Consider the following 9,164-nt stretch of genomic DNA (forward strand, 5'->3'; position numbering starts at 1 on the left):
AGCAAAATGTCTAAAATAAATCTTTTCTTGTTAATGATTACGTTAAAGGTAATTCGATTAGACTATCCAAAAAATGGCAGAGATCGACAGAATAAATTTTTTTTAAAATTTTTTTCTCTGTCTTCTGTGTACAAGAGACTCCGTTTAGACCCAAGGGAAATGAATAAAGCAGATATTTCATGCAAAGAGTACAACAAGAAAATGAGATGATGAATGGATAAACAAATTGTAATATACACATACAATGAACTGTTATTTTGCAGTAAAATGAACCACTGACACATGCTACAGTATAGATGAACTTCCAAAATATTGTGTCATGTGAAAGAAGTCAGGCACAAAGTATCACAGTTTGTTTGAGTCCACTTGTATAAAATAGTCAAAGTAAATAAATCTATAGAGACAGAGTGCAGATTGGTTTTTCCAGGGGCTGAAAAGAGTGAGGAAGTGATGAGAAACTGTAAAACAAGTAAGAGTTTTACTTTGGAGTGTTTTTGAAGCAGATACAGGTGATGGTTGCACAACACTGTGAATGCATTAAATACCCCTGAATTCTTAACTTTAAAATGTTGAAATTATGTTATGTAAACTTTACCTCAATAAATTACTTTTAAAAATGGGACAAAAGCAGTATTTAGATGAAAATAAAATGGTAAATAAAGGAAAAGTGGTTAGAAGAATATGCCGGATCCAAAATTTATGATTAATATTATTAAGAATATGAGCTAAATCCCTCTACATGGAAGCAACAGAAAAATGTGACCAATTCCCAACAGAAAAGGTAATAATGGGGACAAACCCTAGATGACACAGATATTGCCATAAGCAGACAAGGCATTTATTTTAACTATGCTTGACTATATAAAGAAAATATGTCATACTGAATGAAGTGATCAAAAATTCAGCACACATAACAATTCCAAAGGAACAAGCAGAAATTTCAGACCAAAAAATATACCTGACTCCAAACTATACTACAAGGCGACAGTAACCAAAACAGCATGGTACGGGTACCAAGGCAGATATACAGGCCAATGGAACAGAATGGAGGCCTCAGAAATAACACCACACATCTACCACCATCTGATCTTTGACAAATCTGACACACACAAGCAATGGGGAAAAGATTCCCTATTTAATAAATGGTGTTGGAAAAACTAGCTAGCCATATGCATAAAACTGAAACTGGACCCCTTCCTTACACCTTATACAAAAATTAACTCAAGATGGATCAAAGACTTAAATGTAAGACCTAGGACCATAAAAATCCTGGAAAAAAACCTGCGCAATACCATTCAGTACACAGGCATGGGCAAAGACTTCATGTCTAAAACACCAAAAGCAACGGCAAAAAACGCCAAAATTGACAAATGGAATCTAGTTAAAGTAAAGAGCTTCTGCACAGCAAAAGAAACTATCATCAGAGTGAACAGGCAACCTAGAGAGCAGGAGAAAATTTTTGCAATCTATCCATCTGACAAAGGACTAATATCCAGAATCTACGAAGATCTTAAACAAATTTACAAGAAAAAAGCAAACAATCCCATCAAATAATGGGAAAAGGATATGAAAAGACACTTCTCAAAAGAAGATGTTTATGCAGCCAACAAACATATGAAAAAAACCTCATCATCACTGATCATTAGAGAAATGCAAATCAAAACCACAATGAGATACCACCTCACTCCAGTTAGAATGGCGATCATTAAAAAGTCAGGAAACAACAGACGCTGGAGATGATGTGGAGAAATAGGAATGCTTTTACACTATTGGTGGAAGTGCACATTAGTTTAACCATTGTAGAAGAGAGTGTGGCAATTCCTCAAGGATCTAGAACTAGAAATACCATTTGGCCCAGCAATCCCATTATTGGGCATATACCCAAAAGATTATAAATCATTCAACAATAAGGACACATGCACACATATGTTTACTGTGGCACTATTCACAATTGCAAAGACTTGGAATAAACCCAAATGTCCATCAATGATAGACTGGATTTAGAAAATGTGGCACATATACAGCACGGAATACTATGCAACCATAAAAAATATGAGTTCATGTCCTTTGCAGGGACATGAATGAAGTTGGAAACCATCATTCTCAGCAAACTATCACAAGATCAGAAAACTAAGCACCACATATTCTCACTTGCAAGTGGGAGATGAATGGTGGGAACACATGGACACAGGGAGGGGAACATCACACACTGGGGCCTGTGGGGGCTGGGGGACTGGAGGAGGGATAGCATTGGGAGAAACACTTAATGTAGGTGACTGGTTGATAGATGCAGCAAACCACCATGGCAAATATATACCTATGTGACAAAACTGCACATTCTGCACATATAACCCAGAACTTAAAGTATAATAATTAAAAAAAAACATAAATTTTAAAAAGAATTGGATGGGGTAACAGCATAATGGAGATCACAAAAAAGTGTCAATGAATTTAAAGATTTATCAATAAAAAGTATCCAATCAGAAAATCATTTTTAAAAGATTGAATAAAATAACCTTAAGATTCTGTAGACAGATTCAAGAGTCTTACATGCATATGCTCAAAGACATAGAAGAGGAGAAAGAGAATGAGACAGAAAATATTTGGAAAAAGAATGATGTAATATTTCCTTCTACCATACACACATATTGAGATCAATCATAGAACAAAACGTTAACCCTAAAATTTTATGTTTTTAAAAGAAAACATGGCCGGGCGCGGTGGCTCAAGCCTGTAATCCCAGCACTTTGGGAGGCCGAGGCGGGTGGATCACGAGGTCAGGAGATCGAGACTATCCTGGCTAACATGGTGAAACCCCGTCTCTACTAAAAATACAAAAAACTAGCCCGGCGTGGTGGCGGGCGCCTGTAGTCTCAGCTACTTGGGAGGCTGAGGCGGGAGAATGGCGTGAACCCGGGAGGCGGAGCTTGCAGTGAGCCGAGATCACGCCACTGCACTCCAGCCTGGGAGACACAGCGAGACTCCGTCTCAAAAAAAAAAAAAAAAAAAAAAAAAGAAAACATTAAAAAACATTTTTTGACTTTAGATAAGCAAAGGTTTACAGAGACGACACTGAAACTAAAGAAAATAATTAGAATTATTCAAAACTGAAAACTTCAGAGTCTCATTAAGAAAATGGACAGGCAAGCCATTGATGAGAAGAAAACATTCACAAAACATACATAGAATGCAGATATCCCTGATGTATAAATGTTTGCAATTCAATAATGGAGACAAGCAACTCATCACACATGAGGAAAATTTTTGAGTATATTCCTCACAAAAGAAGGCCTAGAATTAATCATTAAACACATAAAATGTGCTTAACATTATTAGGCATAAGGAAAATGCAAATTAAGTTCACAATGACATATCTCTACATAAGCACCAGAATGATGAAAATTAAAAGAATATACATAAAAATATTTTAAAACAAGACTGATAACATCAAATGCTGTCAAGGATATGAATATATAAAAACCTGTGTTCACAGAAATACTTGTTCAGAGCAGCTTTATATATAATCATGAAAAATTGGACACACCCTAGGTGCCTATCAATTAGAACATAGATAATTAACTGTGGTGTAATCCCACAATAGAATATGACAGGAAAAAATAAAGAAATAGTTTTCCAGTTGACACTATAAATGAGTCTCAAAAATATGCGAAGTACAAATATGCATTGTATGATTCACTTTATATAAAGTTCTAAAATAGACAAAATTAATCTATAGTGGAAGAAAAATCATAACATTGTCTCTTAGATTCAATGGCAGGGACTCAGAAATACATAAGAGAATTTCTGGGGCCAAAATAATGCTTTATATCTTGATCAGCGTTTGATTTACAGTGATACTTGCATTTATCAAAACTTATTTAATATATCAAAACTCATTTCATAACCTCAAGAGTCCTGTACTTTATTCTATATAAATTTTACCTCAACAACTATATATACATATATATATAAAATTATTACTGTCTAGTTAATAATACACTTGCTGAAGTATTTAGGGGAATTGTACTTGTGCCATTTACTTTGAAATGCATGAATAAATGAGATGAATTGATGAATGGTTAAAGATAGACTGATAAAGAAATGTTAATGGTAGAATTTAGGTGGTAAGTATATGGATGTTAACTTTGATATATGTTTTAACCTTGATATTTGTTTGAATATTTTCATAATAAAATACTGGAATAATAACCAGAAGGAAAAATATCTTATGCTGATATGAAGAACTATAAGAACGTTGCACAGAATGACTCTAATACTACCAATGGAGAGAAATCATTGACGCTAAAATACGTTTTATCACTGTCATACATTTTTATAACAATGAAGGTATACAACTGTATAATTCCTATATAACTGCTTGTTTTAGAAGTATGAAGATTTAGTCACCATATGTCATTTATCATAAGGACATAAGAAAATAACTTGGCATTTGTTGGGCAATTGCATTTCGATCAAATTGATGTGTACTCAAGTGATTAATTCTAGTGTTATTGTTATAGTGAGGACACAGAGGTCTGTTCGAACGTGCTCAGATTGGCGTAATAGAATTTTTACCAAAAATGTCAGTTTTCCCCCATCAGCTCTAATCCCTAAGCTATTTTTTCTCCATCTTTCTTATGACTGCATTTTTAAAATTATAGTTGCATTTAATTTATATTACAAAATGAATATAAATATAAATTGTTAAATAAAGACTATGTACCATTTTGAGATAGAGTAATATCAAATTGAGTGTAAGAGCACTATTTACCTAAGGTTAAAAATCATTCATTTGGGAGGCAAGGGAACTCTGTTTTATATCTGCCACTAACTGGTTGTGTGACCTTATACAAATCAATGCAATTTAAACCCATGATGACATACATGTTCTTAATAACCAGAATGGTCCCGTTGCCTCCTCCAAATCTGTTTTCTACTTAGATTTTGATTAAATGATTTCTCAGATATTCACTCATTTTGAGTCTCATATTTTCCTTCTGTAAAACAAATACAGTTTAACTAAGTTTTTGTCTAGTAGTATTCCAGGCACTGTGCTAAGTGTTCTGTGAGTGAAGGTAAATGGAATAGGGTAGTCCCCTTTACAGAGTTCACAGACTAATTGAGAAACAGGCATGAGATCTGTAGACCACTGTTATATACTAGTAGGTACCATGGGTGAGCAGCTTAGAAAAGGAACACATGACCCAGTCTGGTTATAGACAGAAATCAGGGAAGTTTCTCTTCTCTCCATATCTGAGTTGAGTCTAAAAGAATGAGAAAGGGTTAGCTTCATACTAGGTGGGGAAAAAAGTGCCTTAAAAAGAAGCTGGGAACTGTTGCTAAGGACTGAGTGTGAAACTGAGGGAGAAAAGGCTGAGAAAGAAGCAGCGAGAGGACTCTTCCACATGTATCTCTATGAAAGTGGATGACCGACACTACTCCTGGCTTGATCTACAAAGTCATAAATTGGATTATGTTAAAATTTGGTTAAGAAATAGAATCTAGACTTTAGTCCATGGTGTGATGTGCCGAATATATGAACCTCTGATGCACCCCTGAGGTTATTAGCAAAATATTTATTTACCATTAGGTAAAGAAAGGTCAGATGCATTTATCTACAGCACTAGCAATGGATTAACAACTGACTGCCACCAGAGGCCAGAACATCAGCAGGCTTCAATAATGAATCAAAGCAACAGTAACAGAAACTGCAGCAGCAGCAATTGCTTACCATACATTGAGGACCAAAGGGAAATAGGCATTGCACTCAGTGTTTAAAAACACAGTCATTCCTCCATACCTAGGATCACCCTCTGCTTCCAAAATCTGCAGATGGTCATTCTCTGATACAAAATGGCATAGTATTTGCATATAACCTATGTACATCCTTACATATACTTCAAATCACCTCTAGAATACTTATAATTCTTAATACAATATAAATGCTATGTAAATAGTTGTTATGCTATATTGTTTGGAAATTGATGAGGAAAAAAAAGTCTATGAGTTTAGTACAGACATGCTTTTTTTCCCAATATTTTCAATCCCCAGTTGGTTGAATCCATGGATGCAGAACCCATGGGTGCAAAGGGCTGACTGTATGCCATTTCAATGAATCCTCACACTCCTATGAGATTGAAACAACCTTTTATTTATTTCCACTTTACAGATAAGAACATTAAAACACAGTGAAGATAACATAATTTGATAAAGATTCCATAACTAGTTAACCTGAGCTAAAGTTGTCTGTTTTGACTTTCAAAGTTATTTCCACTCTGAAACTCAACATAGTCTTCCAATCCCAGCTTGTCATCAAGATCACTGGGGAAAGGTTGAAAAAAAACCAGGTTTCCAAACCCTTGCCCAAGATTTACAAAGTCAGAATTTGTGCTCTGGGACCTTAGTAGCTGCAATTTTTAAAGAACTCTATAATTTTGATGATCAACCTGGTTTGGAAATGACTGGTCAATTTTAATTCAAGCTAAATGTAATCCATTAAAAGGTATGAAAGATTTAAGTTAACATTGTATGGGGAAACTAGAGCATTAGGAAGGATAATAAATTAAGCAAAATGGGCCCCCACAACCTCAACATGCATTTGGATCATATTTGAAACATGTTCAAAATGTATAGACCAAGTGATGACATTCTCGAATTACCAAAGCTGTTACTTAAAAAAAAAAATGTAATGCTGATGCTGCTGTTCCATGAAATGTACTTTGAATGGCAAGGTCAGAGACTGTTAACCTATTAAAGACAGGGATCTTTTCATTTCAATCAATTGAGTATATACCTAGCACAAGGCAACAGGTGTTCTTTTTTTGTTTGTTTGTTTGTTTTTGTGCTGTTGTTATTGTTGTTTTTTTGAGACAGAGTCTTGCTCTGTCGGCCAGGCTGGAAAGCCATAGCACTATCTCGGCTCACTGCAACCTCTGCCTGCCGGGCTCAAGCAATTCTCCTGCCTCAGTCTCCCGAGTAGCTAGGATTACAGGTGCCTGCCACCATGCCCAGCTAATTTTTGTGTTTTTAGTAGAGACAGAGTTTCACCTAGTTGGCCAGGCTGGTCTCGAACTCCTGACCTCAGGTAAACTGCCCACCTCAACCTCCAAAAGTGCTGGGATTACAGGCGTGAGCCACCGTGCCTGGCCAGGTGTTTTTATACATTTATTGGATAAATGACTCTCCCTGCTCCTCCAGGAAGAATTCCTGCATCTGATTAAGACCTTTTGTTTGTACTTTCCCTAAAATCTGTGTGTATAGATACGCACTTACAATAGTATATAGAAGTGGAGCTTTTGCTTCTTTGTTCTTTATTTCTTTTCATGGATAAGTTACTTGAGGGTAAGGTTTATATCATTTTCTAGATGTATTCTCAGTACTGAGGACAGTGTTCAGAATGTAAAAGGCACTCAGAAAATGTGTTTTTTTTTTTTTTTTAAATAAATGATTTGTAAATGCAAAACCTGCTTTTTCTCCCCCAAAGCGGGAATTCATCTCCCACTGACACATAGTTCCCTAAATCCATGCATGATCACATATTCTCAGGAGAGGGGAGGAAGAGGTACATATTAAAGTACCCATATTAAAGACAAAGGAGAAATGGGTGTCTGGGAAATGACACCTTGGCACAGAAATTCACATGCAGCTTCATCCTTAGATCAGACGCAGAGTGCAAAGGACTGAGCAAATGAGGAAATGTCTCCCCAGAACTAGACTTAATACATCAGCAGTTGTCATTTTCAACTGGTGTTTCTTGTCGTGGAGGACAGCCGCTCTGCCAGGCCAGAATTAGTTTGGCCACTGTCAAGGTCATTGTCCATTCTCAGATCTGGCAGTAAGTCTAGAGTCTGGCAAGCCTGGCTTCTCAAAGTGGATTAGGTGGGCTCTCGGAGGTGTGCTTTGGCTGCACTCCCAATTCTCATACCTAAAGGCGGGTGATGTTCTCTGAGGACGGCTGCCTCTTCAGTCTCTCTTTGGATCTGAGTCAAGCTCCCTGACCTTAGGCCTGTGCACTATTTCAGACACTGCAATTGCCCAGGCCTGCCCTGCTACAGCAATAAGCTGTGTGTCATCATCATCGTAAGTATATTCTGGCAGGAAATACATAAGTTAACCTGAGGCTAAGGCCCAGAGTCAGAAAATGAGTTATAGAAGACAAAAACAAAAACAATCAAGGAATGGATGGATGGATGAATGAATGAATGAACCTCTTTTAAAACACGTGGGTAATTATATGAAACCCCATCTGTTTCCCTCTGCCAGTTCCTTAAAATTGCTTAAATTAATAAAATTTATATGTAAAAATGGGGTTATATTAAAAGGCAACCTAAGTCTTTTTCAGAAAAATCAATGAACTAGTCATACAACCCAAGGGGAAATAACTATCCTTGCAGGTTTTGGCCCGTCTTAGTTTCTGTTCGAATTCCCTAGGCTTTCTCACCTCAAAAGAGGTAGTTGGATGCAGTTATTGTTTATACAGGGAAGAAAGAAAAGGGGTAGTAATATAAATTTGAAGGTGAATTTCAAAATCCAGTGTAAGAAAAGGGGAGATGGTCTGACTGGCCTAGAGAGGTGAACAGTAGTTCAGAGGTACTCTTATTTATTCTATCCCTTGTTAGATTTGTGTATTTCACTGTTAAATACACTCTCATGGTGGAATGTGGAAAGAAGTGAGACAGTGGTCCGAGTGCTTGTGGCTTTGTGGCTTGTGGCTTTGTGGCTTGTGGCTCTTCCGTCTTATTCTCTCCCACCCTTCTCTCTTCCTCCATTCACATTCACATAGGTATCTGCATCTATCCATATATACCTAGATTTAGGAATACATCTGTAGATACATATTTATATGTGTAATATATAAATGATCTATAAAAAATAGGTAGGTATATTGATATATTGTAAACTAACAGCAAATTTTTGTAAGCTGGAATAGGATATTCAGCAGGCCAGCAGCCCAAAGGGCTCCACCAGGAAAGCCATCTTCTCAGGCTTCTGTGATAACCTCAATGTTAATCTGGACCACTCCTAGCGTCCTTCATGGTAGCCCTACTTTTAAGTGGCAGGGTCATGAATGTAAAAAGGACTTTCTAAACCTTCCTGAAATGTCTCCTTCAGGGAGCCCATCACCAGGGACGCCAGGAACAGCTTCCAACAGGGCCCAGGAGAGG

This window comes from Macaca fascicularis, chromosome 13, assembly GCF_037993035.2.
Source record: "Macaca fascicularis isolate 582-1 chromosome 13, T2T-MFA8v1.1".
NCBI classification, from domain to species: Eukaryota; Metazoa; Chordata; class Mammalia; order Primates; family Cercopithecidae; genus Macaca; species Macaca fascicularis.